Raw genomic sequence first — 18,990 nt, forward strand, 5'->3', positions numbered from 1 at the left:
AGCCAGACAACACCAATGACTTTCAAACTGGTTGACTACCCAGAAAAAAACAAATGCCCCCATCTGATCACATCTTTCCATCTTTGGCAGGAAACATGTTTGGTTGCTAGGCAACATCTGGGTGTCTGCACCGTTGGAAGGCAGGAGCCGCCTGGCTCCCTTGTGGTCTGCCTTTCCACACATCCTCCTCCACAGCCCCAGTCACTGATCTGGGTGACCGATCAGGGTCGTGTCCCTGGACTTCTGCCAAGTGTGCAGAGGCTGCAGGTCGGGTTAACATCTCCTTCCGCACCGTGAAAACTCGACCCCCGTCTTCATCGCAGCTCGTCCATCAGCGGTCCCTTGGGGAGGCATACTCCCTGAATTATGCATTTCATATCGACATTTCCAAACCACTTTTGCCTTTCTTCATATTTCTTGTGAGGCTGTGACTTGCTGACTGGAAGATGGCCTGGCAGGATGAAGTAGCAGGAGCAGGGGGGTGTGAGGAGCAGCAGGTGCAAAGCCTGTTACCACAGAGTTTTCTTTTTCTTTCTTGTTTTGTTTGTTAATCTTTACCTGAGGATATTTTTCCCATTGCTTTTCAGAGAGAGTGGAGAGGAGGGGAGAAGAAGTGGGGGACAGAGGAAAGAGAGAGAAACATCAATGTGAGAGAAACACATCGATTGGCTGCTTCCCATACACACTCCTTGGCCCAGGCCAAATCCGTATTCTGTCCTGATTGAGGCCATCAGAATATTCCCACCTTCCTGCCCCCATAGACTGGGCAATGGGCCCCCAGGGGCCTTCGGGAGGCCTTCCTAAAAGGTCCAGAGGGGCAACTTCTTCCGTGAGAGTGAGCCGAGGCCCCACAGCCCACTGATGGCCAGCCTCTCGTGAGAATAACAATGAACGCACAGGGCGGAGTGTGTGTGGTGCTGGCAAAGAGTGCTCCATCGATCACCAGGAGACTGGGAGTTAAGTCCCAGTATTTAGGTGTGTGTGTATTTTAACTCAATCAGCTCCTTGTGCTCCAACAGGTTGGTCAGTAAGTTCGGAGCCAATTTTGCCAGCATTCCCTGAAGACTCGGGACAGTTCCAGGATCCAGGACCAGCAGCACCTTTGGGGTCACCAGCCGCTCTGCTCCCCCAAAGTGTGCTCAGAACAAAGAGTCTGCCCAGTTCTCTTCCTTCCCTCCCTCCCAGAGCCTTGGTAAAGAAAGTGATGAGGAATTGGCCAGCTCCAAGGTCCCCGGGGACACCAGCCAAGGACCTCTCCTGTGATGCTAGGCCTGGGGCGGGGGCAGCCTGACTCAGCCGGAATGCTGAAGGAGAACATGAGGGAGGCCGTGTGTCCCCGCGGCTGTCCTGGGCCCAGGGGACTCTGCTACCATCTTTGCTCTAGAGCAGTGGTTCTCAACCTTCCTAATGCCGCGACCCTTTAATACAGTTCCTCATGTTGTGGTGACCCCAACCATAAAATTATTTTCGTTGCTACTTCATAACTGTAATTTTGCTACTGTTATGGATCGTAATGTAAATATCTGATATGCAGGATGTATTTTCATTGTTACAAATTGAACATAATGAAAGCATAGTGATTAATCACAAAAACAATATGTAATTATATATGTGTTTTCCAATGGTCTTAGGCGACCCCTGTGAAAGGGTCGTTTGACCCCCAAAGGGGTCGCAACCCACAGGTTGGTGTCCCACAGGTTGAGAACCGCTGCTCTAGAGGAAATGGCAGGAACACTGCGTGCATTTCCAAGTGGCAAACGTGGGGGGTCTAGTAGATCCACACATTTCCATCCACTCCTCCTGCCACAGCAGGGCTGCTCTTTTATGTGTCCAGTGGGAATATTTTTCATTATCTTCCCTCTCAATTTAATTAATCCACATTCCGTAATGAACCTTGAAATTTCTATTAAACACACTGTTGCTAATCAGCGCCAAACTGGAGGTGTTGGCGACTCCTTGCAGCCGAGCAGGGAGCTGGCTGTCTCGCCTGAGTCTGGCCTGGGCACAGCTCCCCAGCAAGCGGGGCTCCGCAGCAGCTCTGGCCCATCCTCTCTTCTCGGGAAGGTCCAGCGTGGCCTGTGTGGAGGGTCTCATGGGCTGTCACCTGGGCACGACCCTCGGCTGCCCCCCCCCCCCCCCCCCCGCAGGGCTGGCAGGCCAGTCTTGCTGCTGCTGCCTGTTGTGGCCTCGGAGGCTCAAGAGATCATTCAGGCCTGACCCACAGATTCTGTTTGTCATCCAAAGAAGATGGTGTCTCCGGCCCGCAGGGGTGGGCATGACAAAGCAGCAAGAGTGAGTCCCCACGATGGCCTCCTGGGTCTCCATTTCTGGGAACCTCAGGGCAAGTTTGCATTTTTAGGTCTCGCCCCACTCTTCCCCACAGGTGCCCATGGACTCTGACGGAGATTGCGACAGAGAAGGCCTCCCTGAGCCTGTCGGCCCCACAGCTGCACAGGGACCTGCCGATGGCGCTCAGAAACCTTCGTGCTGGAGGGCAGGTCCTGGGTCCTGTTCCGTTCGCCCAGGTCCGGAGCATTGGAAGCAGCAGCAGGGACGGATCGGGCCCCCAACAATCGCTGTGGCCGGCGTGGAACCGATGTTTGCACCACAGCGTCAAGCTTTGAAGATACCGAGCTACATCGAGTATCTGACAAGAACGATCCCGCTGCCACCACTGAAATCACTCCTGGGATGTTTCCCATGCAGCTCGAGTCTCCGAGGGTCCTCTGTCCTTGAGGAGCATCAGCTCAGCGTTGAGCTCAGTCTTGGCCTTCAGCCCTGGGCCCACGTGGGTGCTCCGGGCACCTCCGGTGTTTAAGGATTTGTCCCTAACTGTTGAAGAGGCATCTGTAGACGCGGCATTTCGTTTCTCTGGGGCATTTTCCCTTTTCAGGGCTCTGCTTCCTGGCACGGCAGCTGGTCTGGGCGTTTCCGAGGTCTGTGGGGAAGGGCTCTGAGTGCTGAGGGCTCCATCTTCCTTCTCCCACAGTTAACTGAAGTTTTGCTCTGAGCTCCTCAGATGTAGCAACGAGTCATCCTACCTACTAGTGCCATTCCCCAGGGGAACAGCATGCTCCTCTGCTCCCCTTGCCCCTCCATCCAACCAGCTTCCAGGGACACCCACTGGGTCCCTGAGCTCAGGTCTGGGACACAAGCATCAAACACGAGCTGGATGGGGACCCCTAGGCAGACACAGAATTTCTCTGAAATGCACAAGAGCTTTCAGAGACCCAGCAACAAGCTGGGAGGGCACCCCTTAGTGCAGGACACATGGGCGGGGGGCGGCAAGGGTGCTGGGTCTGGAAGGACAAGCAGCAGGTCTTCGGGCAGCAGAGATGGGCCGGGGCATCTGGGCAGGGGGCAGGCAGCCGGAAGGGTGCACGGAGGGAAGCCCGCTGTGCTGGGGACGGGCCACCTGGTGAGGGGATGGAAGCACAGAGGGGACAGGTGTGTCCACCCACAGCCCAGCAAGATGGGAAACTGAACCGAGCCTCCTCTATTTCATCTCCTTTGTGTTTCCTGCCTGACTTCTCTGAGCCTGGACCGGCTGAGCCCTTGGGAGTTCGTAGGTACAGCTTTTCCAGGTCATAAACCGCCGGCTCTCAGGGCAAAGGCTCTGAGACCAGGGCTGTGTTTTCATCTCCGGTGGAATTTTGACTCCTCAACCACGCTCAGCAGGCACCTGGCCATGGGCTTGGTCCACCTGACCGGCCATCCTGAAAGTGGGAAGCCTCGGGCTGGCAGCCTCTGCTTTGAAGTTTCGCGTGGTGACGCTGAGGGTAGACAGACTTTCCAGTTGTCCCCGAATGTTTGGAAGCCGCCTGGTGTCTTTGGCAACCCCAGAGAGCCCGAGCCTTCCCACAGATGGTTTACCGTTTCAGCGATGGACCGGGCAGTCAAACTTGGCCTCCGACGCATCCGTGTATCCTAATGGGCTCCAGATTTTATTTGTCGTCCTTCTTGAGCTCGGGGCAGTTCTAGGACCCTTTCCAAAGGACTGTGTTATGTGACCCATGGCTGAGCAGGCAGCTGTCTGTACCCGCCAGGAGAAAAACCAGGCTCTTCCCTGTGTCCCCACGGACGGCAGCGACCTGAGGCTGCCTTGTGGCTGTCAGATTCCAGACGTCCCCTAGCTAGTTACAAAAGCTGGGTCAGACACCCCTCGGCATATGCGCGGGGATATTTGCCTTATTGTGTAACTGGTTGTCCCCTAAGGACACCCACGCCCCTCACTTCTTTCTCATGAGGTGGTGAGAAGTCCTTCGAAAGACTCCCTGAGAAAATAAACCAGTTCTTGGAGGCGTTCTACAGGAAGTCATGCAGAGCCGCTCCGTGCAACGTGAGACCCTGGAGCGGGAACAGGACATTTGTGGAAAACATGAAATCCAAACAGCGTTCGTCATTTAGGTAATACCATCGGGCTGATGTGAATTTCTCAGTTTTGATCATTGCGCCATGGCGATCCCAGATGTCAACATTGGAGGGGGCGGAGGGTGGATTGGGGAGAGGCACACGGGGACTCTGGGTTACTTTTTGCCATTTTTCTTTAAGTCTGAAATTATCTCACAGTAGAGGGTTTAAAAGGAGTTATGTGATCGATATTCTGACGCAAAACAGCTTTTGTCTCGGATCCTCGCTCAGCCCTGCTAGGCAGGCGGGTCGCACTTTTATCCCAAGGAAAGGAGTTTCCTGTGACCAGGGAGGTGAGCGGGTCCAAAACCGACCACTGGCCACCTCCGTCTGCCCTGGGGGCCTTGGGGGGGCCCCTGCCCCTGCTCTCTTTCATCTGTGGTAGATGGATCCTCAGCCACCTCCCCCCACCCTTTTTATCCGGTCACCTCATTGTTGTGTTATTATTTGTAATCTCTGCCTGGATCCATGTCTCACAAAACAAGGCTTAACCATGCCTCCGAGAGCAAGCAGAGCTCTCCTGGAGAATGGCCCCAGGGCCCCCCAAGCCCACGTTCCCAGCCCCTCTGGATTCCTGTGGGCCAGCCGAGTCTAAGGTGCAGAGCAAGGGGAGGATCTGGGGAAATTACTCCACCTGTGGGTCTCATTCTCACCTGCGGTTATTTTGGATTCTGCCTCGAAAGTGAGGGCTGTGGCCACAGACAGAGAAAGGAGAGTGACATCTGTGAAACCTTCTAAGGATTTCACAGATGCAAAACTCACATGGGGGGGCAGGGGACCCTCACAACTCTTGGGGTGGGGGGTGGATTGGGGAGAGGGATGTGTTTTCATCTCTGGTGGAATTTTCATCTCCAGTGTTTTCATCTCCTGTGTTTTCATCTCCAGTGGCTCCTCCAGAGTCCATACATCCCCTTATTCCATGTTGATCCACACAGACCTCCTGACAGAGGCAGGGCCGTTCACTGCTCAGACTCCGGTGGATGCACAGGAGGGAGCAGGGCCCATGAGCAGGCGGAGAGGGCCTCACACGGGGCCCCAGACCCACTGTGGGGGCCAGCTGCACTGTTGGGTCTACCCTCTCCCCTATCCCTCCTCTGTCAAGAGCAAAGGCTGAGGAGGCACAGCCTGGCCCCCCCGGGCCACCAGGATATCCCATGGATGGCCAACACTCACGTTCACCATCTCACACTTGAGAAGCCTCCTAGAAGATGGTCCAAGAGCAAACCACACCGCAGAGACAATACCGACAGCAACAGATTGGCAGCAGCCTCAGTGCACCCGGAATAATGAATTCCAGGTCCCGCAGGTGAGCAGTGCTGAGGAGGCCGGTGTCTGCCTGGAGGGGGTGGCTGGGTGAGGGAGGCCTCCCCCCCACCCACCAGTCTTCCCTGCATCGTGAGGGAGACAGGACTGGGCAGTGACTGGCCCGAGTCACTGGGGCAACACCGTTGGGCCCTCCTAAGGTCGGTGGGGTCCAAAGTCTGAACAGGATTCGCTTAACCTGAACGCAGAGTGGACGAGGGGTCTGCACTGAGCAGCCGTGGGAGAGAGGACATTTGTCTGCCATCTGTCCCGACACAGGTATCTGCCTGGGAGACAGTGTGGGCTGGCGGGACCGCTCAGGAGTCAGAATTCTTCCCGCCTGGTTAAGGGACAGGCCCTGAGCGTTCCTCTGTGCCCACGCGCTGTGCTGGGGTCCTGGGACATGTCGCTATCACTATCAGCAGACAGACGTCAAGGGACTAACTTAGATGGTGTGGCCGGGCTGGGCTGGGGCCCACAGATGTGAGCAGGGAGGACTGTCGACTTTACAAATAAAACACATGGTGGCCGTTCCCTGGGAGGAGCCAGGGCCTGGGCCTGGTGGGGAGGCGCAGAGGCGCAGAGGCTGTGGGACGCCAGCCTAGTGTACCAGGAAGCCAGGAGCAAATCCAAATCCCTTACTGATTTACTCTGTTATTAAGGTGATATTTCACATCAGTGGCACGGGGATTGATTGTTCAATAAGCGGCACTGCGCCTGCCAGCGCCTTGGGGAAAGCAATGGAGTTCGATTCTCTACATTACACGCCAGGTGCCATATTGCTCCAAGTGTAAATATTTAATATTCACGTCACTGCGGGAACGCAGGAAAGCCTTCTAAGGATTTCACAGATGCAAAACCCGTAAAGCAGATGAACAGGATTGACAGCGTAAGGGCTTCTTTATGCTTGAAGCGCTGTGGCAGGGCTCTCCCAGGTGCAGTCTCCGAGGTGGAGGTGAGCAGGCAGCAGGTTTGCTCCGGGGGCTGTGGGGACCCACCCCGAGGAGGCAGGTGAGGAGAGAGGCAGTCTCCACACGGGGCATGCGGTCTCCACAAAGGCCCCAGTCGGGCCCACAGAGAGGCATGAGGCAGGTGGCCCTTCGGAGGCACCTGAATCGGGCCCAGGGGCTGGGTTGCATGTCCCTACGTCCACTGGTCACTGCGGAGCTGGGCCTGTAGAAGCTGCCCCTTGGAGCCACCTGACGCAGCATCTAAGCACCCAGCACCCACGCTACCTGCCACCAGCATCAGCACTTCAAAATGCACCAGAGGAAGAAATACATCTTTATGGGGACTTGCCCGGGGTGGGGGTGGGGGGTGGGGTGGAGGGAGGTGGGAATGGCTGGGGGATGGGTCAATTGGGGGAAAAGGAGACATATGTAAAACTTTAGACAATAATAATAATAAAAAAGAAACACATCTTTAATACGTAGAGAGGTTACAAAGTATACGACAAGTCACCAAGAGAAGCGGTGACCATCCCAGTGGACACGAAGAGGCAATTGTAAAAAAAGCAGCCCAAGTGCTCCATGAAGACACGGAAACCTCCCAAAACCAGAACAACCAGGTTAGGAAAGAGTTAACAGCTGACCAGACAGGGAGGTGGTCAGGAATTTAATAGGTTGTGAGTGAGCACAGCTTTTTCTAGAAGACAGTTTGCTCAAGTGCACAACATGCCTTTATCGCCACAGATAAGACCTCGGCTGTTTATGAAACAAAGCCCTTTCCCCACCCCAGCGCTGTGTGTGTCTACTTCTGGACCGTATTCTGAAGCACCGGGCAGTTTGTCTGTCCTTGTGCAAATCACACTTGCTCAGTCACTGTAGTTTCCTAATACACTGTTTTATAATAAGCTTCACTCTCCCTCCCACCCCCCACCCCCGATTATCTGGGACGCATCTGAGTTTTGAGTCACCACGTGAATTTCTGCAGGTGCTATCTGCTGGGGTTTAACTGGGGCTCTGTGGAGTTTACAGATGATTTGGGGAGAACGCACCAAAAGCTTCCCATTCATTTAGAACTTTGAAAATGTCTCTCACTCCCACGTTACAGAGGCAGTCTTGTTTATCTTTGAAACTTTCAATTTCTCTCAATGGCACTTTGCAGATTTCTGTGTAAAAGTTCTATACATCTTCTGTTGGATTGATTCCCAGATAAATTCTGTCTTTGGTAAATTTTGTTTTCTATCTGTGTTTTTCTCACATGGAAATACAGTTGATTTATGCACACTAATTTCATACCAGGCAAGTTGACCAACTTTGCATGCTAATAATTATAGTAGTTTGTCTTTAAATTCTTTTTGATTTATAAATGTGTGAATATTTTTAAAATTTTTGTAAGATCAGATTAGTTAATATTTTTCTTAATGGCTTTTTGGTGTTAGGCTCAGAAAGCCCTTCCCTGCCCTAAAATTATAAGAAAGGTCTGCTTTTTCTAACGGTGCTTTCTGTGGCTTTACAGTTTAACACAGAGCTCACCAGACCGGCCCAGCTTTCAAATGCTTTGGGCCATTTTAATGTGTTTGTTTTTGTCTGCCTAAATTCTAGAATTATTTTGATAATGTAGAACTTATTGAATAATTATTGTCATGTTTATAACATTCCTATTTAGTACCCACACACATTTGCATAATCTTTGCATTTATTCGGCTCTTCAGTTCATTTATCTGAACATATTGTGGTTCTAAGAACAGTTAACACAGGAAGAACAGGTGCCACATGGCGCGCCGTCTAGATGTGGGGGATGGGCTCCGTGAGTCTTTGTACTCTTGTGTACCTTTGAAAACATCCGTAAAAATTAAAAAGAAAATCTATCTGTCTACCAACTGACTAGTCCTTTGCTTCATATAGATTTACAAAGGCCATTTTTAGATTTACTGCTGGCGTGACTAGGATTGCTCTCTGTGTATGTTTGATATTGTTGGCTTGCATTGCCTTTATAAACATAAGTAGCAAAGCAAAGGTTGGATGTAGCCCTCTGCTCATTGATTTGTACAAATGGAACACAAAATTCCTGAGTGCTTTTTAATAATTCATGGTTTTATAACATGGAAGTTCGCTTCAATGCAGCGCTCAAATGGACTAAAGTCCCCTGGGAGCGTGAAGGGGCAGCCTGTGGTCCCCTAACAAGGCACGGAGCAGGAAGACAAGCCCTCCCACCAGGTGTCCACTGGGATGTGCCTTCTCGGGATGCCTCTGGGGCTGGTTCAGACATGGAGAGACAGACGCACTGACTACAAGCCTGTGTGGTGACTCCCACCTGGCGGAGTAGCTGAGTGGCATCCAACAATAGTGCCGATGGCCATTGTCCCAAGTAGATCCTGGGAAAGGATCTGGGGTATTTATCTAAGCCGTTCCTCGAGATAAACTTTAACCGTGCAGGTGTGGGACATTCAAGTAGTTGCTAGCGAAGAGGCTGCTCTACGCAAGCAGGACCAAGGGGCAGGCTTAGGACCAAAAAGACCAGAAGCTTTAATTTAAATTTTAAGCGTACGCAAAATAATTCAATTAGCTGCTGGAGGAATTACAACACGTGAAACATGTGCAGTTGCAAATCACACAGCACTTTATTACTCACACAATTTCTGGTGCTGCGGTACAGGCTTACTGGGGATCCTGGTGGTGCTGTCCTCTGGGGTCCAGCAGCTGGGCTTGTCTGGTCTGGATGCAGGGCGCTGGCGTTGCTCACACAAGAGCTCGGTCGAGTCTCAATCGGGAGGTGTTGGCCGTTCTTCTGTCATCTGGCAGGAAGAGGAACGTGGAGCAGCATTACTTGCTGGACTGACAAGAGGACGTGCCTTTGTGGCTATCTCGACAGGCGGGCACTGGGCTGGTCAGGATCCCCATTTTTAAAGCCTGCATCCCATTTGCAGCAGTCTAGGTGGCTATCAATGAATTAGGTCAATGCACACATGTTTATCTCAAACAGGGAGAGGGGCTACATGTGGTTATCTAGGGAGAGTACATCATTCACTCAAGTGGTTATCTTGACAAGTCACTCTGAGTTATTTACTGAAGTTCAAATCCTTATCTGTGAGGTACACATGCTTCAGGGCAGTGGGGAATATGTCCTTAATATCACACTTTAAGTTTCAAGGAAAGTTAATTTTAACATTTTAAAACCTTCTTAATATTTTTTAGGCATTTTTAAAGCATTTTTAAACATTTCTATATATTACTATGGCAGCCTTGACCCTCCCGTGGGTCAACTATGAAGATCGACAGGGTCCACATGCACCTGAACTTCCCTTCCTGATTCCTCGAATTACTCAGTGTCCCCAGGGCCGTGGGCCAGGAGCTCTATTAACTCTTAGTTATGGGCCTTCCACTTTCTGTGTGGTCTCAGACAAGAATCTTAAGTTTCAGAGCCCCTGCTTTTTTACATAAAACATTTCTATTATAATCTCCACCTTTGGAGCACTTGTGAGAATATATACACATTACAGGTTTGTACAGAATTTGTAATATGTTGGTGGAGTTTTTCATATTCCTTTAGTTTGTTACTTAGCATTATACACATGCCTTTGCCAGGACAGGTTCAAAAGGATGATAAGCAGGTAACACAAAGACCTGCTTGCTCTGACGATGGAGAGAGGTGCCTAGACCAATGGTTGGCAAACTCATTAGTCAACAGAGCCAAATATCAACAGTACAACGATTGAAATTTCTTTTAAGAGCCAAATTTTTTAAACCTAAACTATATAAGTAGGTACATTGTTATTAACTTAATTAGGGTACTCCTAAGGCTTAGGAAGAGCCACACTCAAGGGGCCAAAGAGCCGCATGTGGCCCTCAAGCCGCAGTTTGCTGACCACAGGCCTAGACCTCGGGGCCATCCCAGGGCCTCCTTATATCTATCACTGAGGCCTGAGGTTGTAGGAAACGATAACTTTCTTAATAAAAACACCACTTTTCTTAAAAATAGTACCTAGGTGCTCTGAGGACCAGGTGGCCCTAACTCTGCTCCTGCGGGTGGGAACGTCTCTGTGGACCCTCTGCCAAGAGTCATTTTTCCATCAGAGTGGCCCTTGGGGAAATGCTGACTTTCCTGGATTCTGACAGTCAGTCACAGCTGTCTCATGATTCCCCTAGTGCTTCCAGCCTCAGGAAGAGGCGGAATGTTGACTATGTGCTGACAACTGATAGTTGTTGGCTCCCCAACTTGGGGTGTGGTGAAGAAGAAAAACTATTCAGTGCAAAACAGCTCAACTACGATACAGCATGGCTGTGGGGCAGCCCTGGAGCCAGGCCCCTCTGCATTAGACAGCTCTGCTCTGCTTTGTTCTCTCCGCTCAGGCAGGGAAACTCAGCCTCAGGTGGAAAAGGAACTGTGCTCCCAGACCTGGCTTCTATGGACAGAAGTCCCCACCCCTGATTGGTCTTGGCATTGTTACCTATTTGTACTTCCAGTAGAAATTTTAGAATCAACTTTTCAAGTAAAAAATTCTCTCACTTTATTGTGTTGGGTTGAATTTACTATTTAGTCGGGAGACATCACACCTCACTGAGCACCTCCAGCCTCCTGTGCGTAGATCATGCATGTTTCTTGTTAAAGTCGCTGTCTGATGTTCTGTGCATTTTCTTCCAAATGTGAACAGTCCACTGTAACATTTTACATGTGTGCATTTTACATTTGTACATTTTGTACAGTTGAATTCCTTGCTCAGGGAGCAGGTGGCCTGACATGCCTGCCTGTGACTTAGGGAACAGGCCCTGGGGGACACAGCTGCTGGTGCGGGCGATGGCAGGGAAGGCCCCCTGCTCCTGAGGGATGCAGGCTCACATGAGGAGGTGAAGGGCAATGGAGTGTGGATACATCCCAGCCCACTGCCTCTGGGGCTCTCTCCACAGTCAGACATGCTGGCCCTGAGTATCAGTCAGCTAAGGCTGCTGTGTAACAAAGTGCCACACACTGGGGGACTCACACCACAGACATTCACTGCCTCACAGTCCAGAGGCTGGAAGTCTGAGATCAGTGTCTGCAGGGTTGGTTTCTCCTGAGCACGTAGACAGCCGTCTTCCCCAAGTGGTTGTTCTCTGTACATGTCTGTGTCCAGATCACCTCTTCCTGCAGGACACAGTCACAGTGGACTAGGGTCCACCACCTCTGTAAAGGCAGAACTCCATATACAGCTACTTTCTGAGGTCCTGGGGTTACAATCCCAAAACATCAATTGGGGGTCCAGGTCAGCCTATAACCAGCTCTAAAGGCTTCTGTGACTCTCTTGGATTATCCATGTATATATAATATCATTTGCAAATGATGGTAATTTCATTTCCACTTTTCTAATATTCTGCTAAGAAACATTATTTTGAAAAGCCTTGTAAATAAAGCAAAAGGGTGGCTGTTATCCCTTCCATGTCACACTGGGGCAGGGTCTAATAGGCCCACATGAGGGTTATTTAGTTCTTTACAAAACACATCTATGTTGGACACATTATTTACTGAGCAGTGCCATAACCATGGAGTTACGTGTGCACATGTGGGTTTCTGTTCAGAAGGTATGCAAATGATTCCCGATCCTAGAAAAGAGAACTGCAAACCTCATGGTGGTGTTGCCTGGAGGACATTAACAAATTTTCTATGTAACTTAGCAATCTTATTTCATCTTTCCTTTCCCTGCTCCTAACTACCCAGCTCCCCAAGTGCTCTTTGTACCAACTCAATCATATTGCTGGTTCTCTCATTAGTGAGTGAGATAAATCTTCCATGGGTGCTCACTGCGTATGTGGGAGAGCTTTTGTTTTCTTTCTTTCTTTCTTTCTTTCTTTCTTTCTTTCTTTCTTTCTTTCTTTCTTTCTTTCTTCCTTTCTTCCTTCCTTCCTTCCTTCCTTCCTTCCTTCCTTCTTCTTTCTTTCTTTCTTTCTTTCTTTCTTTCTTTCTTTCTTTCTTTCTTTTTATTGGTTTCAGAGAGAGGAAGTGCTGGGGTCCAACCCCAGCAGGTCCAGGGGTCCCCAAAGGTGTGGACGGAGTCGGCGAAGAAGGAATGACACGGAGACAGCGTTCAGTTGATCAGCAGCCTAGCCAGGATCTCCAGCCAGGATCTCCAGCCAAGTTCTGGTCTGGATCTCCAGCGAAGTTCTGGTTAGGATCTCCAGCCAAGTTCTGGTTTGGTTCTCCAGCCAGGTTCAGTCACCAGGTTCTAGTCAGGTTCTCTTGCCATGTTCTATCCAGGTTCTGTAGCCAGGTTCTGTCTCTAGGATCTTCAGCCAGGTTCTCTCGCTAGGTTCTGTCTCTAGGATCTGTCTCCAGTTTCTGTCCAGGATCTTTTGCCATGTTCTCTCCAGCGAAGTTCTTCTGTCTCTAGGTTCTGTGTCTATGTTCTGTGTCTACGTTCTGTGTCTAGGTTCTGTGTGTAGGTTCTGTCTTCTAAGTTCTGTCTCTTGCTGTCTTGTTACATCTGTATTTATACCAGTTGATTCAATCCTATCAATCTCTATTACAAAGGTTAGGGCGTTTCTCATCTCCATTCCAGGGAGTAAAGATTATGTAGCTTAAGCATGATTGTTCGTAGTTAAAGTGATTAATTACCCACCTGGCACTTAGTTGAGGGGTTTTATTCCCTCCCTAACTTCAGGGGAAAATCCCTACCTGGGGAAACAACCTTTCTCAGAGAGGAGACCTTGGTTAAAACACATAGTGCCAAGAAGGTGAGCAAACATATTAAGAACAGTATGCCATATATGCCAGGTCCCTTGAAACAGCAAGGATGGACCGGCTCCCGGCAAGGAAGGGAGAGGGAGAGTTAGAAACACCAATAATGAGAGAATCATCAATCAGCTGCCTCCTGCATGCCCCCTACTGGGGATCGAACCTGCAATCCAGGCTGGGAATCGATCCATGACCTCCTGGTTCACAGGTCAACACTAAACCACTGAACCACACCAGCTGGGGATGGAGAGCCTTTCTTTAAATCGCACTCTGACAGATTAGACACCCATGGTGTGTTTAAGGCTGACTCAAGGAGCACCGATTTGCCTCTAAATTAAAGCTCTGTTGCCTTTGAAATCACGTCCTCTAAGCATCATGAAGTCCATTACAGTCTCCTTACTGCATGTGTTCCCCGCACTCTGGGCGCTCCCATGCTTCAGCCACTGAGAGCAGCACTCTTTCCCAGTGGGCTTTATTTGTTCACATAACGTAATGGTGACCCTCTTAGCCAACAGCTGCCTTTTGCCCTGAGCCGAGAGAATTCTGCAACAGGCGGAGTAGATGGAGTCATGCCATGGCCCTGGGCCCTCCTTCTTCTGTTTATTTTTGTGGAAGACGTTTTGACCTGTGTTGGCTGGTGAAGGGGACTCGGAAGATGATGTTAGCGCCAATGCAGAGAGACTCAGAGTGAGTTGCACGTTTTGTGGAGACTGCAGCTTTTAAGGAGATGTCGGGGATCAGAAGGTGGGCACAGGCAGGTAATAAGACATTCTCCTTTTTGTACTACCTTGATTTTAGATCAGTGGTTCTCAACCTTCCTAATGCTGTGACCCTTTAATACAGTTCCTCATGTTGTGGTGACCCCCAATTTCATTGTTACAAATTGAACATAATTAAAGCATAGTGATTAATCTCAAAAACAATATGTAATTATATATGTGTTTTCCGATGGTCTTAGGCGACCCCTGTGAACGGGTTGTTCGACCCCCAAAGGGGTCGCGACCCACAGGTTGAGAACCGCTGCTTTAGATCAATTCCTGCTCATCATGATTTCACCCTTTGATAAAGGTATCCAGCTGTTTGTCCTTCATCAAACATTTACTATCTGAGGGGTGTCTGTGAATCCTTCTCCCAAGGAGCCCAGGGATGTGTTTCTATGCTGGGGAAAGGCAAGGGGAGGGGAGGGGAGGGAAGGAGAAGGGAGGAGAGGGGAGGGGAGAGGAGAGATGATCTTCTATGTAGAAAATTATACAGACTCATCCAAACAACTGTTAGAACTAACAGGCGAACTCAGTGGAGCTGCAGGATGCAAAGTCAACACACAGGAATCTATTGTGTTTTTATGCCCCAATGATGAACCATCTGAAAGGGAAATGAAGAAAACAATCCCATTTTCAATAACAAAGAAAAGAATACAATACTTGGGAATACACTTAACTAAGGAAGTGAAAGAGCTGTCCACTGAAAATCACAACACATTGATTAATGAAATTAAAGGACACACAAATAAATGGATTTAATATTATTAAAATGTCCACACTACCCAAAGAAATCTACAGATTCTGTGCGATCACTATCAAAATCTCAATGGCATTTTTTATACAAATAGAAATGCCCATCCTAAAATTCGTATGGAGCCACAAAAGATCATTAATAGCCAAAACAATCTTGGGGAAGATGAGCAAAGCTAGAGCCATCACACTTCCTGATTTCCAGTATATTACAAAGCTATAGTAATTCAGGAAAACATAGTGTTCAACAAATGGTGTTGGAAAAGCTGGATTTCCACATGCAAAAGAATGAAATTGAACCCTTATCTCATACCACACACAAACATCAACTCAAAATGAACTAAAGACAGAGAAGTAAGATCTGAAACTGTAAAAATCCTACAAGACATAGAGGGAAAGCTTCATGACATTGATCTTGGCAATGATTTTTTGGATATGATATCAAAAGTACAGGCAAGAAAAGCAAAAATCAACACGTGGGACCACATCAAACCAAAAAGCTCTGCACAGCAAAGAAAACCATCAACAGAGGCAACCTAAGGAGCAGGAGAAAACATACGCAAACCCCATACACGATAAGGATTTACTGTTCAAAATATATCAGGAACTCATTTGTTTTGTTCAAAACAAAAACCCACATAAGAAAAAGTAGATTTAAAAATGGGCAAAGGACTTGAATAGAAATTTCTTCCAAGAAGGCAAAAAAACTGCCAACAGATACATGAAAAGGTGCTCAACTTCACTAATCACCAGAGAAATACAAATCAAAACAGCAATGAGATGTCACCTCACACGTATGAGGAAAAAGAGACAGATGTTGGCGAAGATTCAGAGGAAAGGGAACCCTTGTTCACTGTGGTGAGAATGAATGTAAGTTAGTGCAGTTACTATGGAAAACAGCATGGTGGTTCCTCAAAATATGAAAAACAGAGCTGCCATATGATCCAACAATGCCATTTCTGGGTATTAATCCAAAGAAAAGAAAGTCAGCATCCTGAAGAGATATCTGCACCCCTATGTTTACTGGAGCATTATTCACGATAGCCAAAATTGGAAACAGCCTACATGCCCATTGAGAGGTGACTAGGTGAAAAAAGCGTGGTCTGTGCACACAATGGAACATTATTCAGCCTTGAGAAAGAAGGAAATACCGCCATATGTGACAACACAGGTGAACCTTAAGGACACTATGCTGGCCCTAGCTGGTTTGGCTCAATGGATAGAGTGTCGGCCTGCGGACTGTAGGGTCCCAGGTTCGATTCCAGTTAAGAGCACTTGCTCCCACTGTGGGCTCGATCCCCAGTAGGAGGCGTGCAAGAGGCAGCCGATCAATGATTCTCTCTCATCATGAATGTTTCTATCTCTCTCTCCCTCTCCCTTCCTCTCTGAAATCAATAAAAATATATTTTAAAAAAGGACACTATGCTAAGTGAGATAAGCCAGTCACAGAAGACAGATACTCCACGAATCCACTTACCTGAGGAATCCAGACTAGTCACACTCACAGGAGCAGGGAGAAGGGGATGGTGGCCAGGGCCTGGGGCGGGACATGGGGACATGCAGCTCCCATTGGTCACACCGGGTGAAGAAGATCCAGAGATCTGCTGCAGACCTTGTGCCTGTAGTTAATGAGACTGTATTGTACACCTAAAATTTTGTTCAGAGGAGAATCTCATGTTAAGTGTTTACCACACACACAAAGGACGAGCAGGGACCAGCCGCTTCCTTCCAGGAGAACAGGCCCTCTATAGACGTCTCAGACTGCCTGGAGCGTGTTCTGGGGTGAGTGTGAGCTCAGAACTGGACAGAGGGCGGAGCCATATGCCCAGGTGGGGACCCTCCAAGAGGACCCCTGATCTGGGAGGTGCAGGGGGCTTGTGGGCAATTCAGCTTGAACATCACGAATCTGAGGTGCTTGCAGCATCTGCCTGCAGGTGTCCTGCGGGCGGCTGGGCTGTGGGGTTGGCGCTCACACAGATGTTTGGACTGAACATAAGTATGTGTGAGTGCCAGGCGTGTGTACAGGTGGTGACTGGGGCCCCCGGGAAGGGTGGTGAGCTTGTTTGGAGAGTAAGGAGAGGAGACTAGAGTGAGAAGAGGAGGTGGCCCGAGCTGATCCCTGAGGAGCTTTGTGTTGGCCACCACCTGGAGGCAGGTGAGCTGGTGAGGAGCCAGATGCAGGAGGGGAGGGCAGCTTGGGTGTGGCCCTGGGAGAGATGGGTAGAGATGGGAGAGTTTCTGGAAGGAAGGTGGCAGCCCCAGGGTTGGTGACAAGGACTGACATGTGTTTGGACTCAGCTACTGGGGAGTCAGAGGGCTGTCTCTGAGGGGCTGTGGGCTGTGGGGCTGGAGTGAGATCATTGGAGGAAGCAGATAGGGACGACTCTGCTAGAAGCAGGGCAGTGAGGGGGAACAGGCAGCTTGCTGATGCCTCGTGGGAAGCGTGGGGGTGAACTTTTGAGGTAACCACTGCTTAAAAGCCAGGAGAAAGAGCCAGTGGAAGGAAGTAGCTGAAGCTGCAAGGTGAGAAGAATCATTTAGAAGAATGGCGATGTGGGCCCACCACTTCCTGAGGCGATCCATTCTATTTCAGGCAGTTCAGACGTTAGATTCCTTCACACCACGTTAGAAACCCAGCCTTTCTGTAGCTTCTAACCGCAGGTCCTATTCTAACTGAGGCCTGGCTCTCCACCATGGGATCCCACGGAATAAGTTCACCCCGTTTCCTGATGGACATCCATGCAAGGTCCTCTCAACCACTCCCTCCAGGGCCTTGTGTTTGTTCATTTTCAAAAAGCATTTCCAGTTTTCAGACCATTTCCCTGGTGGAGATTTGTTATCCATATTCCTCCTTCCACCAGAATTTCCAGCAACGAGTGCAGTTCTCCATGTGGGGTCCACACACACACACACACACACACACACACACACACACACAAGGTATTTGATTTATTATTAGGCCCAATTTTCCTGGTTCTGCATAAACTGTTGACCTTTGGCATACTTAAGCATAAGTAGTTGTAGTCAGCACAATAGCAGATTTCCACAACAATTAATTACACATCGAAAGTACTTCCTTGAAAAAATTCCCCTAGCGTTTATGTGTGCACAAAACCCCGAGCCCTAGAAAAGCTGGATGAACGGGTCTGACCTGTTTGGCTGAACAAGAAGACGCCAAGGGGTTTATTAAAGCTCGAGCGCAATGTCATGCGAGATTGGAGGTAATCCAGTCTAACGCTCCCTTCACAGACAAGAAGGGTGCTGAGCTCCAGCCAATGGTCCGCCCAGAGCTAGAGATGGGGCCTGGGTCTCTTCTAACAAGGACAGGGGTCCAAGGCCCACCTTCCTGCAGGTGTTGTCTGAGGTTCCCTGAGGCTTCTGAACCTGGCAGGCAAACTCCAGGCAGCTGGCCTCTGACACTCGCATTAGCTGCTCTATTCTGGGGGCTTGTGTGTGCTCAACACGTGGCATGCTCGACATGCTCATTGAAAATCGTTGGACAATGAAGAGGACGCTGGGGTGAGAGGGTGCCTGCATATCTTCCCCACAGTAGATGGACTATATTTCTAGAACCATCTGCTTAGAGCAACTGGTGCTACCAATGATCCATAATCAATGTGCCAGGAATTGCCTGGATGTCGCTAGATCTGAAAATTGGGACAAAAGCAGACGAACACCCCCTAAGACAATCCCAATGCCCTTGCTGCTTCCTGGTATCATATCAAGGTCACTGATTCATTTAAAGAATCCCAAAGGGCATTTGACCTCAATTTTTATAATTTCCTCACTGAAATTCAAGAGAAACTTCCTAGCTGTTCCCTATTATCCCTCTGTTGCTCAGAAAAGTTAAAGTTTAAATGGCAATTCTCTTTAGAATTTAATATCTGTTCCCAAACATTCTCAGTTTAATTGCTAACTCGTTCTTTAGAAAATTGAATCACTATATTACATTGTTTTCATGCACCAGCGGCCTGGGAAAGTGGGCAGAGGCCCCACAAAGCGAGCAACGTCTGCACATCCAGCTGTGAGCGCTTTATTAGAAAAGTTTCTAGCCGGGGTTTGCTTTTTAATTTTTGTTCCTGTTATATGTTTATGTCCCAAAGCCCTGAATTGAATC

At 49.3% G+C, this 18,990-nt stretch overlaps 1 long non-coding RNA gene across 1 annotated transcript; it reads right to left on the minus strand.

Moving 5' to 3' along the window:
* Window positions 1-211: 211 nt before the first annotated feature.
* LOC118662204 lies at window positions 212-9,661 on the minus strand. Its single transcript, XR_004969621.1, has 3 exons — window positions 9,289-9,661; window positions 559-579; window positions 212-451 (listed from the first exon to the last, which is right to left on the minus strand). It is a non-coding gene; the product is annotated as an uncharacterized LOC118662204 (long non-coding RNA).
* Window positions 9,662-18,990: the final 9,329 nt, after the last annotated feature.

Source organism: Myotis myotis, unplaced genomic scaffold (assembly GCF_014108235.1).
Source record: "Myotis myotis isolate mMyoMyo1 unplaced genomic scaffold, mMyoMyo1.p scaffold_m19_p_8, whole genome shotgun sequence".
Taxonomy (NCBI): domain Eukaryota; kingdom Metazoa; phylum Chordata; class Mammalia; order Chiroptera; family Vespertilionidae; genus Myotis; species Myotis myotis.